Source organism: Ailuropoda melanoleuca, chromosome 6 (genome assembly GCF_002007445.2).
Source record: "Ailuropoda melanoleuca isolate Jingjing chromosome 6, ASM200744v2, whole genome shotgun sequence".
In the NCBI taxonomy this organism is placed as follows: Eukaryota; Metazoa; Chordata; class Mammalia; order Carnivora; family Ursidae; genus Ailuropoda; species Ailuropoda melanoleuca.
Genome location: NC_048223.1, coordinates 81,025,310 through 81,046,483, shown reverse-complemented (window position 1 = coordinate 81,046,483; position 21,174 = coordinate 81,025,310). Strand labels below are relative to the sequence as shown.

At 55.2% G+C, this 21,174-nt stretch overlaps 1 pseudogene; it reads left to right on the top strand.

Annotated features, from left to right (window-relative positions):
- LOC105237249 overlaps nucleotides 1–12,535 on the top strand; it is a 38,774-nt pseudogene extending 26,239 nt beyond the window's left edge.
- The last annotated feature ends 8,639 nt before the right edge of the window (nucleotides 12,536–21,174 follow it).

The window sequence follows — 21,174 nt, the reverse complement described above, 5'->3', positions numbered from 1 at the left end:
CAGGCTGGCCTGGTGGCTCCTGTCTCCGCGCAGTGGGGCAGGCAGGGGCCCCTGGGCCCAGAGCAAGGAGTGGAGAAAGAAGTGGGCACTGGAGTCGCTCCCTAAGCTTGATCCTCGCCGAGGAGCCTGGGTTTCCCATTTTGAAACCCATGGAGCAGTAGTTGGCATTAAAAAAAATGTAAATCTGACAGAAGACACTCCCGTCACAGTCTTTCTCCTTTCCGAGAGTTTAAGAGACTAGCGGGGTCAGAGCAGCGCCCGCTCCTGCTGAGCGGCTTCTGTGAAGCTTTGCGTGCAGAGGGCCAAGGGCGCAGGGCAGCGTGTTCACAGCGGCCGGGATGAAAGGGGGGATCAGGGAGGCCACGCCAGCCGCCCCCGCCTGCGCCAGCCGTGCTCCCGAGGCCCGGAGCACAGAGCAGGACGCAGCAGGGCATCCCGAGGCCTCCGGCAAGACGCACAGACATGACGGGGCTGGGAAATGCAAGTGAAATCTCACCACTCTCAGCTGGGGAGCGGCTCGCCCCTCTCCTTCTGCACACCCATCCAGGTCTGTCGTGTAGAGTCTTCGAGGAGAGGCCTCACAGACCCAGAAAGCAGGGTCTCCCACTCCCCCTGCGCCCCCAGGAAAACGCCCTGATCCAAAAGTTCAGAATCTCCTCCCGTTCTCTAATGGCAGGGCAGTTCAACTAATACTGAGTGAGGTCTTCTCTGACCAGGGTCTGGGCTAGGGATGGAAATTCCAAGATGTAGGACATTCAACGCCTGCCCCCAGGATCCTCCCAACTCGGGCAAAACCGGTTGCACCAAAGAGAGATGAATGTTTTGATAGAGGGAAGCCCAAGGTTGTGAGTACCCAGAGGAGAGGCCCCAACCCAACCAGGAAGGGTGGTCAAGGAAGGCTTCCTGGAGGAAGAAGACATACCTGAAGTGAGCCCTCCCTGAGCAAAGGAGGGAAGGTGGCATTCTAGGCAAACACACACATAACAGTAACAGCAACAACTTTGAGTGGAAAACTCCATTTTGCTTTCCTGATCAAGAGGAAGAGAATTTTCATAGTTTCTTGGAGCTGGAGTCCTAAGCCCCTTATTTCCAGGTAAGGAGACTGAAATTCAGAGGGGTGAGGTGCTCTGCCTGAGGTCACACAGCAAGCTGTTGGGGTGGCGGGGCGGTCAGAGGCTCTCCCTCCTGGCTGCCCCACATCGTGTGACTTGAGCTATGCTCTTCCGCAGCCAGCTATCACCTTGCAGAAAGTAGAGCGAAGGCTGTGGAGGGAGCAGAGGGACCACTTCATGCTCCACCCTCTGGACTCGCTCCCAGGAGCTCCCCTGAGGGAGGGCAACTCAAGGGGGCCAGCCAGTCCCATGAGATCCCCGAGAGCACATCTGCTTAGAGAGACACAGGGAAGCGGGGCAGAAGCAAGGGATGATATTAAGGTCCCTTAGGGAGACAGGAGACTCCTACATCCCAGCATTACCCCCCCACTCACCTGCCTCCTTCTCCACGGCACTGCCGACTCCCACTGAGCTTTCCTTGGCCCTCGGGGAAATCCCAGCACGCGACCCATTTGTAAACTCTGCCTGCTGGGCCCACCTCAGTGGTGAGGGGAGACCCTCAGAGGCAAACTGGCTGGACGCAGGGGCATCAGGCGACCCATTCCAGCCAGGAGGCCCCACTCCTATGTGCTGTGTGGCCCTGGGGGAGTCAGTAATCACAGCAATCAGAGTCCCACAATAGCCGCAGCTAACTGGCAGCCCTGAGAAGCTGCTTTCGGACAGCAAGGCACCTGACCCCCACAACCCTGCCAGGCAGGGGCCGCGGGCACCATGCCCATTGCACAGAAGAGGACACTGAGGCTCAGAGATGGGAGGTCACTTGCCCCAGGCCCCAGAGGTGGGGAGTGGCAGAGCTGGGAATCGAACGCAGCATTTCAACCCTCTCGATCTCAGTTCCCCGTCCCTGAAGAATGGGGCTGATCACCTCCTGGGGCTGGGGAGGTAAAGGGCCTGGTCCAGGCACTCGGTGCCACTGGCGAACCGAAGCCGGGGAGAGACAAGAGCACCTGTGCTGGACAGGGCGCACAGAGAGAGAGGGGAAGGCCCCGACAGTGATGGAGCAAGAGCAGATGGAACCCAAGGGAGGGAGGGCCGACACCACAGGGCACCAGGCCCGCAGGGACACCCAGAGGAAAGAGCACTCAATCCAAGGGATTCTGAGAAGCAGGGCAGGCCAGTGTGGCCGGGCCTTGAAGGGCGGGCAGGCCAGAGACAGCACGTGTTTGGGCTTGGGAATGAGCTGCTCCAGCGGTACGATACACTTTTATCTTTGGAGCTCCTGGCACCAGGATGAGGGCAATGACACTGGAAAGGTGAAAAAGCAATGGCCGCACTTCTGGAACACGTACATGCTAGGCACCATGCCAGGTACTTGCCATGCACGATGTCATTCAGTCCCCACCTGGATGAGAAGGAGGCTGGATTCCTTGCCTCATCTGACTGGCAAGGAGCCTGAGGCTCAGAGGGCTGAGCAGCCGGCCCCCAGGTCACACAGCTGGTCAGAGCTGGAGCAGGACTTGGACCCAGGCTCTGGGGCTCTTCGTCTGGCTCTGCTCACCATCACACTATCCCCCCTCCCACTCCTAAAGCAGCACTGAAGCACTTAGGCTGGAGCGGAGAAACTGAGGCACAGCAAAGGGAAGGGACTGGCCCAAGGACACACAGTCAATGTGTGCAGCATCAGGGCCTCTCACCTGGGGTGGCGGGGAGGGGAAGGGCTTCCGAGAGGCCCTATTGTGGCCCACCTCCCTGTCTGAGGGTTCGGTGAAGGTGTGGGGAGCAAGCTGGCTGCAGGCAGTGGGGGACACCATCTGTATCATCCGTGGGGGCCATGGTAAGTGACGCAACCGGTCACGGAAAGATGACCCATCCCTACAAATCGAGTTGCTGCCTCTCTCTCTGGACGCTCCACCCCAGCCAGCACCACTTGGTCTGGTCAGGAAGGAAGGGGTCCCGCAGAGGCGGGCTAGCCCAGAGCCCCGCGTCGGGTAAGGCAACTAGATCATTCATCCGGCTGACACCTTCTCACCCTCTGCTCGTTGCTGGCCCCAGGCCCAGCAGGTGTGCAGCCTAGTCCAAGCGCCTGCCTTCTCCGGGCTTCGTGAAAGGGCTGGGCCAGACCACCCCAATATACGTGCGTGCCTTCATTCAGTCACTCATGGAGGGCAGCCCACACCCCAGGACCCAGGCCCTGCTCTCAGACTCTGTACCGTACCAGGGCCATGCCGGAACTAGCTCCCAGCATGCAGGAGGGTCACAAGCCAGGTGGTTTCAAACAACAGAAATGTATTCTCTCGTAGAGTTCTGGGGCCATGAGTCTGAAATCAAGGTATTGGCAGGGCTTTGTTCCCTGCAAGGCTCTAAGGAAGAACCTTGGCTTCTGCTGGCTTCTGGTCATGCCCACCAGTCCCCGGGCTCCCTTGGCTTCCAGCAACACAACCACACCATCACCTCAACCTCCACGTGGAAGTCATCCCTGTGCACCCCCGTGTCTTCAACTCTCTCTCTCCTTATAACGACACCAGACATCGGATCTACGGCCCCTCCTCGTCCACTATGGCCTCACCCTAATCCAGCAGGACTTCATCTTAATTAGCTTCCATCTCCAAAGACCCTGATTTCCACATTGCCAGGTACCGGGGGCTAGGATTGCAACATAGCTCCCTTTTTGGAGGGGGTGAAGGGAAAAAATTCAACCAACAACAACACTCGGGCGCTATCCTGGTGTGATGGGTGGAGGCCAGCTTGGGGGTCCAGAGACCTGGGTCTCTGATTCGACTGTCCCTAGCTTCCCACGTGACCTTATTTATTCATGCCTTCAACTAACGCTTACTGTGTACCTACCATGTACCAGAAACTGTCCTGAGCGCTGAGGCGTGCTAGTCAACAACACACAGGTCCTAGAGCCTGCCTTCCTCGAGCCAGTGGCCAAGTCGTGAGGCCAACTATAAAGAAATTAACAAGTAATCTGTCCTCCAAGCCTCAGTTCGCCAAACCTTGTCCTGAGACACTCTCTGGTGGAACTGATGAAGCCCGTACTGCGTAGCAGAACAAGATGACGCCAGGAGTTAAGAGATCCTCTGTGCCCCTAACTGGATGTGAGATCTTGGGCAAGTCATTTGACTACTCTGTGCCTCTGTTTTCTAACCTGGGAAATGGAAATGTTGCAATCTCATATCCAGCTAAAAAGTATATCACCTATTCATTATCGCCTGAGAACATACATGAGTCCAAGTGCATGAGGTCTGGGCCCGCCGTAAGCACTTTTAAGGACCCTCTGCTCCTCTGTGTCTCTAAAACCTGACCCCACACCCTCCCTATTAGCTTTCCTGCCTCAGGACATTTGCATACGCTGGTTCTTCCACCCAGAATGATCATCCCTGTCCCTTTTGTTTGGATGATCCTTATAACCTGTTCAGTTAACTCTCCCAGCTCCTACTTTACTCCAGACAGCAAGAGCTTCCTTCTGTGTGTGTGTGTGTGTGTGTGTGTGTAACCGATTCTGAAATAGAAGTAAAAATGGCTCTGACAAAAATTTTGAACCGTTCATAAAGGTAGGAAATAAAAAAAGGCTTACCTCCCACACAGACCCCCCCCCCAAGATCCAAACTAGCCCCTGCTAACATTTTGTGTGTTCTTCCAGGGGAAAAAAAAAATTATCTAAGCATAATAATCTAGTTAATGAGGACTTACTCTGGGCCCAGTCCTGTTCATGCCTTATGTTTTAACACGGTGAATCCTCACAACAACACTATGATCAGGAGCTATTATTAGCTCCATTTGACAGCTGAGGTAACTAAACCCAGAGAGGTTAAGTGACTTTCTAAGTCACATGGCTGGTGAGCGGCAGAGCAGGCACTCACGCTCAGGTGGGCTGTGCCAAAGGCCATGCTTTCAAACTTCCTTTTTTATACACACAAATGTGTTCATATATACATTGCTCTGCTCCTTGCTTTATTTTGCTGAAAATGCATCTCTGAATCTCTCCACATCAGCACAAAAACAGCTCCTCCATTCTCTCCTGCAGCCACTTGGCACGGAAGCGCTGCGTCTTCTGGCCTCAGCCCCCTGATGGACATGTTGGTGGCTCCTAGTTGCTGTGTCCTATTATCTCAGTACACTTTTCCAAACACATCTGTGGAATGTGGCCCTGAAGCAGCTGCATCAAAGGGCGTGGGCTTTTCAAATTCCGATAGATGCGGCCCCGTCGCCCTCCAGGTGGCAAGTCTGCACTCTCACCAAAGCAGCCGTGCCCACCATGCCATGCACCCAGTTCTAGCATCCCTGAAGCGGGTGTCAGTCCATCAGGGTCCTTCCCCAATGCGGCTCCCTCGGTGCGGGGAGAGGGAGGGGGGACTTGGACCAAGTTGTGGAAATGTTGAAGGAAGAACAGGACCTTTTAAGCAAAACCATCTAGAGTCTGTATCATTCAACAAACAGGAAGAATTTTGTTGGCACCTATCGTATGCTCTGTTTGGCTACAAGAAGCAGAGACTAACCAGAGTTCTCAAAGTCAAGTGGCTGCAGGGGCCAGGCAGGCTGCAGAGAGGAGGGACCTGGGCTCGGCGAAGGTGATGCCAGCGAGGGCGGCCAGAACACCAGGCTGTGAGCCAGGTTTTACGATTTTTCCAGAGAGCCAGAAACCTTGATCTTTAGGTGAATTTGCCCTGATGCTGAACAGAACGCCTGGCCCTTGAGGATTTCGTATTTCTTAAGTGAATAAAGAAAAGAATGACTGGGTCTGAAGTCTGTCTTTATTCTTCTGCAGCTCAGCCTGGAAGAGGGACCCTGCCTCTCCAGTAAGACGTGCAAGGCCCTGGCCTCACTCTGGACAGGTGGGCAGGGCAAGGCCCAGGCTTCCTGCCCTCTGCGTCCCTAGCAGTTCCCTCCGGCAAACATTCCCACCTGCCCCACCATGGGCGCACCCCCCCCCTTCGAGTAGGTAGGCATCTCCCTGGGGGCTGCAGGGGGAGGCAACTCTTCCCTGTTTCGCAAGGTAACTTTTGGGTTTAAAATCAGCTTTGTTCAGCAAAGCCCACACCCTGACCTGTCCTGCTCGCAATCAGACCTCTTGCTTTGCTGAATTCCTCCACCACCCCGCAACGGCACAGAGACATGAATAAGTGAACTTAAAGAGTCGGCCACTCTATGTGGCGGGACAATCACTCTATCTCCCATCCTACCTTCAGTAAGCTTCGAGAAGGCTGGGATCATACCTTACTCCAATTACGTGTCAGTCAGTAAGACTAATGAGTGCTCAGTATCTATTCCTCATTTCCGTGTACACGCTCTGGCTGATTAAGACTGAAGGGGGGAACGCTGGTGCCATGGCCAGGGCGGGCGGTGGATGGGTTTGCTGACCCTTCCTCAGGAGTCATCACGCCAGGAAGCAGGGGACAGGAACAAGGTGTGCCCCTGAGGTTTGCCTTTCTAAGGGGCACCCAGAAGTCCTTGGAGCTTAAGGCACAAGAAAAGGCAGGAGCTGGACAAGCTGAGGCTGAGAGGAGGCAGGTAGCATCAGACACATTCGGAAAGGAAAACACCTGGGCTGGGAACAGGAGCACGGGGTGCCTGGGGCTTGACTTCTATGGGCCTCAGTTTCCCCACCTATAGAGTAAAGGGCATATTTAGTGTGAGACATCATTTACCATACAAACGGGGAATCTATGTTTAGATTTGACCATATGAAATTGCTATCTTGTAGGTCAAAAATAGATGGATACTGGCAATGCCTCTTGATCCAAATTCAGAGTAATGACTCCAGTATACTGGGCACAAAGCAGGACTGTCCTGAGCGAACTGAGACATGCAGTCAGCCACCCCGTGGCTTGTGACCACACTGACTGCTTCTCCCCACTTACTTGTAATACAAAGCCCCCTCCCGCCCCCCAGCCCCTCTGTCATTAGGCTGAGGTATAAAGATTAAGTTAATGGCGGGCGGAGAAAATCAGCTTTGTTGGCAAATTGTCTCTGATATTTATTTTGAACATTAAAACGAATCATTCCGACTAAAGAGGGCTGTAGTGCGTGGCCCATTAAAATGCATGCATTATGTATAACTCTCCCGGCTTCACCTCCAAGTATTATCAGCCTAAAAAGCAAACATGGTTTTTAAAGCCCCTTGTTTACGACATCCCGTGACAGCTGATTAATGGCCACAGTTTCCAGATCTGAAAGCTTAGTAACCCAAGCTAGAAAATTCAATCTTATTCTAATATAGGTGGAGGGGGGCACACGGGGGGAGCACAGCCAAATGGGAACAGAGCACAGTCCTCAAAGGCATCCCCGCCGTGGGTTATAGCCACAGCAGCAGTATCAGCTGGGCTTTCTCAGGAGGCAATGTATTCGTTTCCTGGGGCTGCCGCAGCAAATGACCACAAACTGGGGGGGCTTTTAACACAGCAGAAATGCATCCTCCCACAGCTGTGGAGGCCGGAAGCCCGAAACCAACATAGCGGCAGGGCCACGCCCCCTCCGAAGTCTCTAGAGGGTGATTCCGCCTCGCCTCTTCCAGCTTCTGGTAGCTCCCAGCGTTCCTTGGCTTGTGGCTGCATCCCTCCAATCTCTGTCTCTGTCTTCACATGGCAGGTTTCTTGGTCTTTCTGTCTCTTATGAGGACACTTGTCATTGGATTTAGGGCCCAGTCTAATTCAGAATGATCTCACCTTGAGACCTGTACCTTAACTCCATCTACAAGGACCCTTATTCCAAATATGATCACAATCTGTGGCTCCGGGTAGACCTATCTTTTGTGGCAGGACACCTTTCAACCTGCTTCAGGTCTCCTTCCCTCTCCCAGAGTGTCCCCTTTCTCCTTAGGAAGGTTGCCAGACCAACCCCACCTGCAGATCCTACTGGATCCCAGGAAGCTGTCAGATCTGTCCACAGTGATGCTCTCTGGCTGCCACCCACCCTCCCGGAGCCTCTGCTGGTACCCTGCTGTCACGCCCACCCCTCCCATCGGTTCCCAGCCAGAGCAGTCCCTCTAAAGAGCCCTGCTGATCCTGTCACTCCTCCCCTTGGCCCTCAGAGGCCCCCCCCAAGGGCCAATAAGTCTCCTCGTCATGGTCAGGAGGCCCTGCCCTCTGCCCATCCTGCCCACCTCACTCATAGGACGCATCCCTTCTGGGTGGGTTTCGGCCACACTGTCCCACTTCCAGCAGGAATGATGCACCCCAGTGTCCCTGCCTCGCTGCCTGAAGATCTCAACTCAATGTCACCTCCTCTGACAGAGCCAAGTCCCCCACAGTGACTACCACAACATCCTTTACTTCTCCTTCTGAGCATTCAGTGCACTTACATCATTCATGAGTGGGTCTTCTTAACTTTCCAACACTTCGACATGCAAATGTGGTGACTGGCCTGCCCAAACCTCTCCTGTAGCATTTCCAAAAGCTCCGACCACACACAGCCCTGCGTGATGGGTCCCACCTACCATCTGCCTTCTCTCCTCCCACTTAATCACTCGCTGGGACTCCAGCCACAGCAGCTTCCTTCTGTTCCTCCAGAATGGAAGCTCCTGCTTGCCTCAGGGCCTTTACACATGTTCTACCTGAAAGAAACTTCCTCCAGATCCTCCTGATCTGGTCCATTTGCACCAAGCAGGACTCAATTCAAACGGTGCCTGTCAGGTGGCTGTGGCCCGTGCGGCGGAGCAGCGGACGCAAAGCTCCTGGCAGAGACCCAGCTGGACACGAGTGAGTTTGGCCACCTGCTGCAGCCCATCACAGGCACCAGAGATGCCATCTCGGCCGGGCCGAACTTGATGTGTAGCAATGCCAAGCCCCCCCCGCCGACAGAAACACACACACACACACACACACACACACACACACACACACTGTGAGCTGATGGCGGGCCACCTTCAGAACCGCATCCCAACCAACAGGGTGCACTTCGAGCTGCGGCTGCGCCTTACCCGCCTGATCAGTGACGTGCTGCGCCCCTGGGCCCTGACGTGCGAAGTCTCTCCCTCATGGCCAGCACGAGCAGGCCAGGGAGCTGCTGGGCACCTGCAGAAGGGCCCGGTGCCCCTCTATGGCACCAGCGTCTTGGCTGTGGACGAGAACAAGCAGCGAACAATCGCAGGTATCCTGCAGCTCTGGAACGTTGATGGCGCCGTCACCCAGCAGCTCCAGAGCCCAGGCCTGGGGCTCGGCCAGTACCAGGGGACGCTCATCAGCGAGTCCTCCTCGGTGGTCCAGCCAGTGCAGCTGGCCTTCCAGCTGCACAGCCAGTCCCTCAAGATGCAGCACAAGGAGTTTGTTGATAATCTGGCCCAGTGGCAGCGGCGGCAGCAAATCCAAACACCGCAAACGGAAGCTGAAGTCAAGGCCATCACACCACTGCTTGCCCCACCTTCAACCCCCACACCCACCCACACCATCACCCACCACCCATCCCAATGCCTGGCTCCTGAGTATGGTGCCTCTGGAGACCAGGATCCTGCTGCTGCTGGCCACCCCGGGCCCCGGCCCCCATAATCAGATCCCGCCTAACGAGCCCCCATGGTTTAACCAGCTTATCCCATTGCTCCTGGGGGCAACAGCAGCCTCCTGAGCAGGCCCCCTACCCATACCATCGGGGCAGACCACCCCACTGCCCACCCGGGAGCCACAGTCACAAGGGTCTGGGGGACGAGCACCGCGAGGACCCTGGCTGGAACAGTCAGCGTGATGCGCCCTGGAACAGCCAACCCGACCCCAGCTGGAACAGCCAGTTCGAGGACCGGTGGAACAGCCGGCACAAGCAGCCGCAGTGGGGCAGAGGCCAGCGCCAGCTGCCTTCCCGCATGCAGTGGCTGCCACCCCCCTAGCACCCATCCCGCCCCACCAGCAGCACCCGCAGTTCAACCAGCTGCCACACCCCCACAACTTCAACCGCTCCCCACCCCACTTCATGCAGGGAGACTTCCCCCCACGGCACCTGTTGGACCGGCCAGCCTAGCCTCACCACAGCAGCTGGACTTCCCTACTGAAACGCGACCCCCTCACCATCACCCAGGCCACCTCATGCCTCCTCCCAGGATCAACGAGCACCCACCCTGGGGGAGCCCCAGCTCCCCGACTTTGGCCTCCTCCCCATGGCTTCAATGGGCAGCCCCCACATGCAACGACAGGATCCTCCCCACACAACCATGATGACCCCAGCCTGGTCCCCAGTGTGCCCTACTTCCATCTCCCTGCCGGGCTGACGGCCCCACCTCGTGAAAAAAAGAAAAAAAAGACAAATGGCACCTGTCAAGAGAGGCCTTCCCTCATCCCCCTTTCCAAAACATCCCAGACAGATCCCTCTTACCCTCCTTCGTTGTTTTCACAGCAATTAGCAAAAGTCCTCTCCCTTCCTGTTTTGGGGTTGTCTTTGCTTTCTGACTTATTCTCTGTGTTCCCCAACTAGGAAGGAAGCTCCCTGAGGACAGGGACCTTGACTGTCTCGTTCACTGATGTATCCCCAAGGCCTAGGACCCTGCTGCCCGGTTCCCACTGCTTGTTGGATAAGGGAGTGTCCCAGAGCCTGGCACAGTGCCCAAGACAGAACAAGGCCTTAGCAAATTCCCTTCCTGTAGCCCTCTGTGTGTTGTGGGGGAAGAATGTGCCCTTCCTAGAACTCCTAAGGTCATCTGGGTCTTGATCTAAGGGCAGCACTGCCAACTTCTCACACACACACACACACACACACACACACACACACACACACGAGCACAATGGTTGGACAGTTCCCACACTCATGCATTTGTTAGTTCTTTTGTTCATTCATTCATTCATTCATTCTGCATTCTGCAAATGTTTACTAAGCTCTTGCTGTGAGCCAGGCAATGTTCTGGCCCTGGAGGTATAGTGGAAAGCAAGCTGGCCCCCTCTCCCCACTCTCTGAGCTGACATTCTGGTGGAGGCTCCCCCATCCCATCAGTGCCTATCCTAAGCGATCTGCAGCACAGCAGTAAGCACACTCCGAGTCTCAGTGTTCTCATCTGCCCAATGCGGAGCAAGATCTGGTCCACTGGCCTGAAAGTCCCAGGGCAAGCGAGGACGGGGAACAATCTTTGGTTGTGGGGTTTGGCCCGTAATGCCCCTGGCCTGTCTCTTCTCCCCCCTCGTCTCCCTGCTGCTCACCGACCATGTCCATCCCCTCCCCTGCCCATGACCTGTGGTCCCCCTGGCCTGCCCAGGAGCTGGCCCCGGGCCTTAGACTCACCTGAGTTCAAACTCAGCCCTGTGCGTGACTGTGGAAAATCTGACCTGGTGAAGCCGGAACTTCCTCACCTATAGAATGGCGATGCTACTGTGTACAAACCACCGGCGGGAGGCCAGAGTAGGGTATGCTTCCTTGAGACCCTGCACTTCCCAGGCTCTGAGGAATGTCTGTCATTCCCCCTGGAATGTTCCCATTCTTCCCAGCTGTCTAACTCCTGTCTGTCCCCACAGCACAGGCCCAGTGCCCCGAGTCCCTCGTGCGCCCACCCTCTGTCCACACCGCTTCTCTCTGTTGACCCCTCTTGGTTTTCCTCCTGGGCACACGCTTGGGGCAATGACCAGACCCTTCCTCAGGATTCTCACAGTGCCTGACGCAGCAGGCCGCACAACATGGGCTCGGCAGAGAGCCTGAGTTCCTGCCTGTTCGAGGGGTACCTATTCCCACCTGGCCCTGTACCAGGGTCTGGGGGGACAACAATCACATGGTTCCCAGGCCGGAGTCATCCACAGTCTGGGAGGAACATGGATACACGAGCAAACACCCCCCATGCAGAGGTGTAAGCAAGAGGGTGGCCTTCCTGGAGGAGCTGGTCCTTAAAGGGGCTGCCCTTCTTGCCTAAGCGGGAACGTTTGCTTGATGAGTGTGTTCCTGGAAAGGTTCACGGGGTTGGCATCTATGTCCGTCTACCAGGCCTAAGTTCTGATTTATGACGACTCCTTTAACTGGCAATGGCTGACTTTTGGTTGATCATATAATTAAAGATCTGTGAACCAATACACAAATGGGGTGAGATCAGAGGCCTCCTATTTCAGGGACTCTTTGATGTGGGGAGGAGGGTGACTGGCCTCAATCATCCCTTCCATACTAAGTTTGTTTTGACAGACTAGAATTTAATTGCTTATAAATTTTCCAAAACACTCAAAAGACAGAACATTTGTCTTGAAAGCTCTTTCTTATCCAATATCAAAATATTTGATTACGGCAATAGATGTCACTTTCCCTGTTTGTTAGAGAGGACAACTGAGGCCCTGAGAACAACGCTGAGCCCAAGCTCCCTCCATGACTCAGTGCCAGGCTGGGACTAGGACCCCGGTTCCCGCACCCAGGCCACGATCCTGCCTAAGGCCTCTGGGCCTCACTCCTGGGCCCCTGAGAGGGGTTACCCTTGCCTCTCCCCTTGCTCCCCTACAGGAGAGCCTTTCCCGTCCCAGCAGATGGGGGGCAACACCCCTTCCACCTTCCGAAGGCCAGGGAGGAAGGCCAGTGGGGCCAAGAGGTCTGAGAAGTGAGGGCAGGTTGGTGCCTCCCTGCACCATGCAGAGGTGGTCATTGAACTTAATAACTGTGAATTTGGGTCTGTGGCCGGTGCCATCACCATCCCCGGGCCCCGCAGGGAGACCACTGGGCTGAGATCTTAGCAGGGACACCCCTCCCTCCCCTTTGTGTCAAGAACAATGATTGCCTGCTTTTGATGTCCTGTTCTTATCCAGTTGCTCAAACCTTGACCCTAGCAGTCATCTCATGGTATCCACCTGGGAATTCGGAAGGTGGGGGGCATTTGCACTAACCCCTGCTGGTCTCTGCAGGCCCCAGGCTGTGCATGATTAGGGCATGCTGCCATGCTAGCCAAGCCCAGGGCATCTCCAATTGTAGGGTCTCGCATGCAGTCTGCTCTCCGAAGAACACAAGCATCCAGGCCCTCGGGTGGCATAAGAGTCAATGTCCCAGGCTGGCGCTCAAGGCTTTACTGTTCTCCAACAGCAGCCTGGCTTCCAGCAATCCTGGCTAGGCTGTTCCCCATATCTAAAATCCCATTCCCCTCTCCTTTCTCTGCATATCCAAGCCCTCTATCAAATCCCAACACCCAGAGTTCCCCTCTACCAGGAAGCCTGCCAAGATTTCCTCAGTCCCCCCAAGCCAACTCTCATAAATGGCTGTAAGGTTCCATTCTCTTCTGTTCACTTCACACTTACGAGTTTCTTATGCTGACTTCATTGGTTGTATGTCCATGTAGGCCCAATGTGTGATTACCTGAGCTATGAGCTCCCAGGAAGTAGGGGCTCTTTTATTAGTCTCTGAGTCCCTAGGGGATAGCCTATTACCCATCACAAAGTAGTTCTCAATCCTTTTTGTTGTTTGCCTCTAAGGGCAGTCAGCTCTTGGCAATTTAGACGCAAAAGAGGAAGATCGAATTAGGGCCCCAACTGGATTCCAGGTTAGAAAGAAAATGCAGGTCATGCCTTTAGTGTACCACACGTGGTAGGGCACAGACACCGGGCCTCTGGCCAAAAGCCCCTTTCTGTTCCTCCACCCAGAGAATCCCCACCAATCCTCAACGTCCAGCTTACACGTCACTCTCTCTGGACGTCTCGAGGCACACTCTTCGTGCCTTTCTCACGACCTTCCAGTATACCTGGGTTTGAATTGTTGTGGGTTGAATTGCATCCCCCAAAAAGATGCTGAAGTCCTAGTCCCCAGGACCTGTGAGTGTGACCTTATTGGGAAAGAGGGTCCTGCAGATGATGGAGTTAAGATGTGGTCATTGGGCTGGGCCTTACTCCCAGATGACCTGTGTCCTTATAGAAAAGGGGAGATTTGGACACACACAGAGGGAAGACCAGCCAAACACACGACAAGAAAGCTACCTGTAAGCCACGGAGCGCCCAAGGTTACCAGAAGTTAGGAGACAAGCAGCTTCCTCTCTTGGCCCCCACAAGGGGCCAATCCTGCCAACGACAAAAGCGCGTTGTCTCACAGCTCTCGCCAGCTTTGATTTCAGGCTTCTAGCCTCCAGACTTTGAAACAATGGACCCCTGCCCTGGAAGCCCCCAGTTTGTATACTTGGTTAGGGCAGCCCCAGCAAATTCGGACTCCGCCTCTCACTGGCTGGTCAGCTCAGGCAAGCTAGTTAAATCTGAGTCTCCATGTCTTCCTCTTTAGAATGGGAACGCCAGGCGACTGCAAACCCCCTTCTGTCTCCCGTCTTCACACCTCCAGCCTACATTCCCAGTTCTGGCCCGTGGACTGTGGGTGGGAGTGATATGCCCCAGCCGACCCAGAAACTCCTCCCTTCTGCCAGCAGACAGTGGGGGCGGGGGGGGGGGCATGGAAGGTGACAGAGCCCGCAGACCGAAAGAACCTGAGTCCCTGATGGAATGCCAGGAGGCCCTACCTTGGATCATGCATTACACGTGCAGGACAGGACAGGTGAGGTTGCTTGAATCCGGTTACCCTACCCTGACTCAGAGGAAGACTGGTCACACAGAGCTTCAAGAGGATTAGAAATATTATGGTAGGAAGTTAATAGTTAAGTTGTTAACAGCATTACACTCTTTCTAACTGCCCCACCACCTAACACAGAGCCTGGCATAAGTAAGGAAACAAATAAGAAAAAACAAAACAAAACAAAAACATACAAAACAAAACAAAACAAACACTGAATTGTTTCAATTAAAGAGCACTGATGCCAAGAGTCCTCGGCTCTATCTCTGCCTCAACTTTAGGCAAAAGGCTTCAACCTCTGGGCCTCAGTGTCCTTGCTTATAAAAGGAAGCATTAAACCAGACTTTAAATACGCTACAGCTCCCCAATAATGAAAGCTTGCTTCGCCCCGATCAAAGACTGCCTCAGAATCCTTCTCAACACAGAGCCCTGGACGGGCCCTGCAGGTGATGCACATGAGCTATCCTGACCCACCTGCAGTGTGATTCTGGAACTGACCTGCTTTACTCTCTGTCCTGAGGACAAGAACCTCAGTCCTCAAACTCAAGCTCACAGGAAAAATCACATTTAACCTCTTCTACAAATTATTTTCATTTTGAATTCTGGAGCCCTGATCCTGCTGGCCAGAAAGGTGACCCCAGTCACTTATGGCCAGAGCTCTTCCTCCCACGCAGAGTTCCCTGGGTTACACAAGGTGTGGGCTCGGGGAGCCCCTCCAGGCCTCAGCAGCTCGGCACGCTGCAGCTAGAGCCCCTGTACCCAGCCCTTGTCCCCAACTTCGGTCCCTTTGAGTGTCCAACATTCTGCCTCTGTCCCACACTGGGATTGGAACACTCGGGGAGACTGAAAATCACCCAGCCATTCCTCCTGGGGCCTCTGCAGGGAGAGGTCCTACTGCTTGCAAGACCAGGCCTCTACTCTGGTCTGGAGACACCTCCCGGGAACTGGGAGAGGCTCCCTTCCTTTTTTTCCCCTGTTCCACTTGGGGCTCTCCCATCCTCCTCCTTCCTCCTCCCATCTCCCAACACCACTGCCTCAGGGTGGCTTTGGAACGGAAAGCCTGATGGGATTGTGCCCCCTCCCCGCCCAGTGCCCCCTCCCAGCGACTCCTGAAGGCAGGAAGCCCAGGGCTGCTACCTGAGCTGGGGAGAGTGAAGGCACATATACCTAGGACTAAAAACCACACAGCCTCCGAGAACCTGAGGAACCTGGTTCTGGTGAAGGCCGGAGGTTGTGGGGGCAGAGTCTGCATGGACCTTTAACTCCCCTCGACGTGCCACTGAAGGGAACCAAGCACCGTGTGTGGCAATGTTTTGTGCTGCGAGCGCTGGCATCACATCCCAAGGGGCATCCCACTCAGGTGGGATGTGAGTCATGGTCATTTTATAATAAATGCCAACGTTTGTGAACGATTCACCTCCCTCACAAATGTCACTCTCACTTCCATTCTGACACATTGTCCTGGGAGGGAGCAAAAGGGTTAATGGTGTCTTACAGCCACTCACGGGAAATTCCACAGGACCCAGCGACAGAGACCCAGAGGTGTTAAAGTCAAGTGTCTCCAGGGCCCAGATAGATTCTAAATATATCCATGGACAGGGGTGGGGTGGGGGCACACATCTATCACAGGGGGTGACCACCATGCTGCCCCGGGCCACGGGCTATTTGCTGGAGGGGCTTCCCATTTTTCTAAAGAAGGCAAAATATATGGCATTTTTAATATGCAACTTTCTGACTTTTAAATTGTTGGTAGCTAGCTCAGAGGGTTTTTTTTAATGCTGTGAGCCAAACAGAATCTAGTTGGGATCAGGTTTGAACCATGACTTGTTTTGGCGGCCTCTGTCAGGACTGAGGGAGCAGCTGGTGAACCTCCCGGGCCTGGCAGGGAGCTGGACGGATGGTTTGGGTGCTGAGTGCGTGGGCACTGGTGTGTGGGCAAGACCGCAAGGGTTAGGTGAGAACGGGTGAGAGTGGAGGGTAGGGTTCTTTAAGATGCTAGGTAAATGTCGCCTTCTCCTTGAAGCCTCCCTGCTGCCTCACGCCCACATCATCTTTACCATGGGTCAGTGAGCACACGGAGGACAGCACGGATGAATGAATGGCAATGAGCGAATGCATGAATTCTAAGTGGAGCATCTACGAAAGGCAAGAGCCCTGCTTGCCGCTCTGTATGCCTGGTCCTGGTTATGGTGGGTACTGCACACTCGGGGCGACATGGCTGACCAGCGAGGTGAGGCAGGTGGGACCAGGCCTGGTGGTGACAGAGCCACTTCCCACTCCTTTGTGCAGAACGACCTCCCTGGGAGGTGAAGGTAAAGAAGGCTCTCTCCTAACTCGGGTCTACCCCACCCGATGAGCGTGCATCCCACGTGTGCCCTGGCAGGGCCGAGGAGCAGCCAAGACGAGGCCCACGCAGCCGCCTCTCCTTGCTGTCCTGGGGCAGCGCTGCGGGGACGGAACACGGCCCACAGTCAGACAGAATGACAGTGCTAATGTCCCCTCGCCTCCACTCAGCCTCGCTGGCAGGTGTCACCCCCTAGTGTCAAGTGTCCTATAAGCTCTGTGCCTCAACATTCTCATCTGCGGATTGGGGGTAACCTAGGAACTTCAGAGCCGATGTGAAGACGAAGTCATGCAGTGTATGTACAGTACTGGTCCAGGCCTGGCACATAGTAGGTGCTCAATAAACTGTACTGGCAGGAGTCTCGTGGTTCTAGCTCTTCACACATTGTTTCATTTGACCTGGAAAGGCTGTGAGGCAGCATCATCACCCATTTTAGAGATATGTCAACTGAGGCCAGGGGACTGCCCCAGGCTGCCCAGCACTTCACCTGATTCTGCTGAGCCGGTGTTTGCAGCCTCCCACTGCTCCCTGGCCACTCTCTTCCGCCCCTGCTAACACGCCATGGCACCCTGTCTCCTGTGGCCCCTGCGTGCTACCTGTGGGTCGGTCAGTCCTGTCCCGACCCCCAGCTCTGTGACTGTTCCCCCATTCACCCCTCACCCCCATCACTGTCTCCAGGTTGCTCACCATGGGGAAGGCCACTGCAGGACACAGCAGCACCCCACCAAGATTCACTGATGGGCCAGACTCCCCCATTCCACCCTTAGGACACAATTTCTCAATTTCTCTGATTCATAGGCCTGAGCAGAGCTGAGGAGGTCGCGTCTCTGACAGGTTCCCTGGTGATGCCAAGGTGGCTGGCCCAGGCTAGGGCTCGTGGGACAGACAGGCCTAGAAATTGTGCAGCCATCAGACAGAGATGCAGACTCAGGATGGATGACAAAGGAGACCAACAAGTGGCTGAGACAGACAGTGACAGGGAGAAGGTGTACTGCTCACAGGCTAGCCAACGAGGGTGACAGAAGAAGAATGAACCATGCCAAGAGGAGACAAAGCATTTCAGGCAGAGGGATCAGCACATACAAAGGCCTGAGGTAGGAAGGGCATGGGGAGATCAGCGGTGTGAGGAGGAGAGTGGGGGTGGCGGTGGGAAGGTAGTGGGACACATGGCTATCTGGCTGGACGTCACCTCCCAGCCTCCCCTGCACACGAGTAGGTTTTGGAATGTGGGTGACAGTGACGTGTGCCACCTGCAGTCTGGCATGGTAAGCACGTTCTGGGCTCTTCCCCTGGAGAGATGAGAACAATGCCCCCCGGGGTGGGAGAGAAACCAGAGGGCGCTTGAACCACTGGAGGCCCACCCTGGACCTTTCAGCTACAGAGTCTTGGCGTGTCTTTGTGAGAGCAGCTGAGCTTGCCATCCCCCACAGATGCCCAGTTCACCCAGCCCTAGCCTAGGGAACTGGCTATTAAAAGCTGGGCAGGGACACGAATCCCGGGATCCTAGCTCCGTCCTGGGTTGCACTGCGGCCTCTGGTGACTCACACTGCCTCTCTGGGACAGGGTTTGCAAAATGGGCTCCAGGGCCTTCTAGTCTAGGACTGCTCACACTTCAGAGGGCAGGGGGTCGAAATCCCCTGGGGGCTTCTTAAAACAGAGATCACTGGGCCCCATCCTCAGAGTATCCAATTCGGCACTTCCGGGGCAAGACCTAGAATCTTCTTTTCTAACAAGTTCCCAGGTGCTGCTGATGCTGTGGGTCTGGGATGCTTTGAGAACCACTGTCTCGGGTCCCTCTGGCCATGAATCAGCGGAACTCAGAATGTAAACACCGTATGTTTAGGGCCTGCCCTGAAGGAGACAGAAAAATTCACCCAGAGCTGAGAGGTAAAGGGCTTCTGACGGCTGGGGAATGGGTGTGTCTGCACAATACCCCGCACCGTTCAGAGTCAGATGTCCTGCTTTCCAGTCCTAGCTCCAGACCACCCTCGACGTCCTCAAGCCTCAATTACTTCATCTGTAAAATGGAGATTCAGAACACCCACTCCGTATTCAAGCCGATGGAGCTGGAGCTCCGGGTGTGCTGGCCACTCTTGAGGCTGTCCTTGTGAGAGCTCCACACCCCCCCTGCACCACAGCAGGGAAGCGTGTGCTGGGAGGAAGGAGCAAGCAGCAGAGGACGCCTGCGCCCCTGCCACGTGGGCCATCACTCCAGCCTCGGGCTGCCCCACGACAGACTCCTCGGTGGGAAGGGAAAACAAGCGTTTATCTTGGGGGCGGGGGGTGTTTTATGCCTCTACAGCATATCCCTCCAGCTGTAGCACTGCTAGAACCCTCTGCCCCCGCCCACCTCGTCTCACGGTCGGCCTTCACCTAGGTGACCAGTATGCTAAGTACAGCTCACAACCGCAGGGAAACCTTCGGTCCTCGGAGGGGACTGAGAACAACACTGGGGGGCCATGTGGCTGTACCGTGGGCCGAGTTACCTCCCCCCATGCCATCCATGCGGGGCATCTCCATCCCGGCTCTTGTCGTCGGGGTGATTACTCCTCGCTGTGGGGGCTGTCCTGAGCCTCCCAGGACAGTTAGCAGCATCCCTGGCCACTACCCACTGAATGCCAACGGCAATTAGATACGTCTCCGGACATCACCACATGTCCCTGGGGGACCAAGTTGCCCCGGGGTCGAGACCCACTGCTCTGGAGTAGCAGTACCCCCCTTAGCTGCACAACCAAATCACCTAGGGAGCTTTAAAAACTATACACTCATGCCCGGGACTCTCGCCAAGACACTGACTTCCTTGGTCAAGGGTGCAGCCTGGGCATGGGGGTTTGTCACCCTCCCAAGTGAGTTCTACTGGGCAGCCTGGGGGGAGAACCACACTCTGACTCTCACTGGGGATGCCAGTGGCTATGGGGTGGGAGAGGAGGCAGGAGCTGGGGGGCTGTGCTGTGTTGCACTAGAAAAGAGGGTCAGTTCTTCAAGCTAGTGATACAATGGACCCATGAAAGCCAGGCCAGGAACAGGCTGTCATCTGCCCCCAGGATGTCAGCCTCCGTTTGAACACAAAGTATTCCAAGATTCTGTACAATGACTGAGCTCTGCTTTCTTTCAGTTTACCCATTCCCCAGATGAACCAGAGTTAACCCAACAGGACAGGGGTTCTGGTTAAAGTAACCAACTTGGCCCTGCTGAGACCATTTCTTCGCCTTTGAAACAAGAGGCTAAACAAGATTCAGATGACATCCCAGGTCTTTCTGGGCTTGTCCTTCTGTGGCTCTTAGTAAGAGAAGACACTGACTCGTCACTGAAATGAGTGCAATGTGGCCCATTTTTCAGCTGCTAGAAGACCCCCCCCCCATTTGGTCTCTACAAGACTCATGGGCAGATGACACAGCAATCTAAGTGAGAGTGATATGGAGGACAGTGTCCCCAGCCAGAGCTGGCCCAGATCCAGGGTTTGGCCAGTATCTGCCCAGCACATGGACCACAGGCCCCAGAACCCACAGGCTCCCGGGGGGCTAAGTGCAGCCTGGAGGCAAACGAAGAAATGGATGGTGCCCTTATTCTCATGGAATCACAGCATCTTAGAGACAGACAGATAACTCAGTCCCATAAATGGAGAACGTGGAAAACCAAATGCTGAGCCACCTGTGTCAGTATCTCCTGCTTTGTAGGGAGCTTACTGAGGACAGTCCCTGGCCTCACCCCCAGAAATTCTGATTCTATAGGGCTGGAGTGAGGCCTGGGAATCTGGTTTTTCAAACTCTCAGGTGCTTCTGATACAAGGTTGAGGAAGAACCAAACCCTAATACACCCTTCCCAAAGAAAACATGCTTTGGCCTCAACATACCCAGGGTGCTGGCAGCCTGCGCTCGAGCCCCGCTCAGCCTGCACAGGGCTCTGGGTAGCACAGCACCTTATTTTCCCTGCACATAAAAGCCCTCTCTGTCGGCAAGGGCTATACTGTCTTCACTTGGCTCAGAGAGCGTGAGCCACTTGCCCAGCAAAGCCGATGCTGAATCGGGACCAGGAGCCGGTCCTCCTTCCTCCCAGGCCGGCCCAGCGCGGTTCCGCCAGCGGGGTGGGAGCACCTGCTCTGCGCCCGGGCCCGAAGCAGCCCGGCCGGCTCCGAGGCGCACCAGGCTGTTTATGCAAAAGCTGACAGCTCTGATCCACCAAAGGCGCCTGCTTCCAGCTCAGCCTCTAATAATAGCTCTTCCTCGGAATCCCTCCCGTCTTGGTGGGAGCGGAATATTTAGACATATCAAAGATTCCTTCCCCTTCTTTCATCGAGCCAACAGTGATATGAAAGGAGTACAATGAAAAGACGGGCCTCTATGACAAGCTTCAGAGAGCAGC